Source organism: Pan paniscus, chromosome 15, assembly GCF_029289425.2.
Source record: "Pan paniscus chromosome 15, NHGRI_mPanPan1-v2.0_pri, whole genome shotgun sequence".
In the NCBI taxonomy this organism is placed as follows: Eukaryota; Metazoa; Chordata; class Mammalia; order Primates; family Hominidae; genus Pan; species Pan paniscus.
This window is the reverse complement of record NC_073264.2, coordinates 93846420-93849376: the sequence shown is the minus strand read 5'-3', so window position 1 is coordinate 93849376 and position 2957 is coordinate 93846420.

The window sequence follows — 2957 nt, the reverse complement described above, 5'->3', positions numbered from 1 at the left end:
TGTGTGTGTGCCAGGCCCTCTGCCCTGAGGCTAATGCTGGGGTCCACCTGCCAGGAAAGGCCAGGGAGCCCTCATGAGCCCCCAGAGAGCAAGAGAGGGGTTACCTGGAGCACTTTTCATCTGGATGCCTCTGCCCCCAGGGAGCTGTGACTGAGAAAATGGGAAGATGACTGCATTTGGAGATAGAGCTTTTGAAGAGATGATTAAAGTTAGGCTGGGCGCGGTGACTCATGCCCATAATCCCAGCACTTTGGGAGGCTGAGGCAATGGATCACTTGAGGTCAGGAGTCCGAGACCAGCCTGGCCAACATGGTGAAACTCTGTCTCTACTAAAAACACAAAAATTAGCTGGGCATGGTGGTGGGCACCTATAATCCCAGCTACTCGGGAGGCTGAGGCAGGAGAATAGCTTGAACCCGGGAGACAAAGGTTACAGTGAGCCGAGATCGTGTCACTGCACTCCAGCCTGGCAACAGAGCGAGACTCTGTCTTAAAATAAAATAAAATAAAATAAAATAAAATAAAAATAAATAAAGTTAAATAAGGCCATTCGGGTGGGCCCTAATCCAATACAACTGATGTTCTTATAAGAAGAGACACCAGGGACGTGTGAGCAGGGAGGAGGCTGAGTGAGGGCCCTGAGAGAAGGTGGCCTCTGCCAGCCCAGGAGAGAGGTCTCCGGAAAAACCAACCCTGCGACACCTTGGTCTTGAAATTCCAGCCTTCAGAACTGTGAGAAAATGAGTGTCTGTTAAGCTCCCCATTCTGTGGCACTTTGCTATGGCAGCCCTAACAGACCAATACATCTTTCTTTGGGCCTTTATGACTTCATCCATAAACACCTCCCTCCAAGAGGCTGTTTCGTGGAATAAAATGATGCAGAGTAATCGCTAACCAGGGCCAGGTACTCCTGAAGCTCACATTATGTTGTCTCCTGGCCTTGGGTCAGGCCCCCCAATTTTCCCAGTCCCAGCTCCCTGGCGGCAGAGGCATCCAGATGACAAGTGCTCCAGGTAACCCCTCTCCTGCTCTCTGGGGGCTCACGAGGGCTCGCCGGCCTCTCCTGACAGGTGAATTCCAGCATTGGCCTCAGGATGGCGGGCCTGGCACACACGTGCAAACACACATTCACACACGCATGCACACATACACACGTTCTTACAGCGGCTCCCTCAGTCTAGCCTACTGGCAAGCTCCGTCCCCTTCCTGGGAAGCAGGCATCAGAACCCAGAGCAGGGCAGGTGCCTCATTTACCCTCTGAACCCCAGTTCCACCCCAAGCCTGGGCCATACCTGGCCCACAGGGTGGTTGGGGAAACAAAATCCCCTAACCTTTCCCACCAGGCTTATGAGCCTGAAGATGGGTTTTGAAGAATGTATGGGCATCTGCCAGCACCTGTGAGACTGCATAGGCCTAGCAGGTGGCAGGGTGCTGCTGGCCTGAGAGCTGGGGAATGAGGCTGTGCTGCCCAGGCCAGCCCAGGACTGACGGGAGCTTGGAAGCAGAGGAAGAGAGTGGTGTCTGCATTGGCAGGGATTGGGGTGAGGGTGGTGGGGGGCAATCTGGGATCATGGCTGGGTGTCCTCACCATCTGGGTATTTGCCTTTTATTCAACATTGGTGACGCCAACCTCCAGGACCAGGCTGCATCTGGCACCACACCTTGCAGCTCCCATCGTGCTGGCCCAGGTCCAGAGTCTATAACAGGTGCTTGTTGACTGGCTGAGTGAGCTGGTTGGTGCCCAGTAATTTAACTCAGCCCATTCCAGCTGCCATTACCTGGATGCCCAGCTCAGGGCCACTCATGCTGGTGCTCCACATGAGCTCTGTGCTGGTTCTCAGGGCCTCGCAAAGCGCTGACCTGTGGGAAGCACTCATGAATACCTACTTCCAATCAATGCTGAGGACACAGACACAAATGGTGCAACTCTGGTGGAGAAAACAGAGGCCTCAGCTGGGTGCAGTGGCTCACACCTGTAATCCCAGCACTTTGGAAGGCCAGGGCAGCTGGATCACTTGAGGTCAGGAGTTTGAGACCAGCCTGGCCAATATGGCAAAACCCCGTCTCTACTGAAAATACAAAAATTAGCCAGGCGTGGTGGCGGGCGCCTGTAATCCCAGCTACTCAAGAAGCGGAGGCATGAGAATTGCTTGAACCCTGGAGGCAGAGGTTGCACAGTGAGCTGAGATTGAGCCACTGCACTCCAGCCTGGGTGATAGAGCAAGACTCTGTCTCAAAAAAAAAAAAGGAAAGCAGAGGCATCGGTAGATAGTTACAATTTGATGGTCTCTCTCTTGTGAGACAGACAAGTCCAGGGGGCTGTGGGAGCATGGTTGGGCCAGACAGACCATGGGAGGACTGTCTGGCCCAACCTGGGGAATTAGGAAACCAGGCTGGTAGGCAGCCTGGGCAACATGGTGAAACCCCATCTCTACAGAAAATACCAAAAATTAGCCAGGTGTGGTGGCACCAGCCTGTAGTCCCAGCTACTTGGGGGGCTGAGGTGGGAGGACTTCCCGAGCTCAGGAGATGGAGGCTGCAGTGAGCCCTGATCACACAACTGTACTCCCTCCAGGGCAGCAGAACAAGACGAGACCCCGTCTAAAAAAAAAAAAAAAAAAAAAAAAAAAAAAAAAAAAAAAGCTTCCTGGAGGAGGATGGATAGGAGTTGACCAGGCAAAGACTACAGGCAATGGTATCCCTGGGAGAGGTGACAGATGGTTCTGATCCTAAGCTGGGAATGACGGGAGCCAAGGATGGTGGGAGGCTGAGGGGCCGACAGGGGCCAAGGTCCCAAGGGCTGAGGGTGCTGAGGGTGGCTGAGAGTATGCCACAGGTTCTGGCAGAGGACAGGATCCCCATGGCAAAGAGGGGGTCTTCTGAAGCCACCCGGGAAGGAGGTGAGGCTGTGAATGCGGGGCTGGCTGTGCAGAGCTCCAGCCCCTTCAGAAAAGATG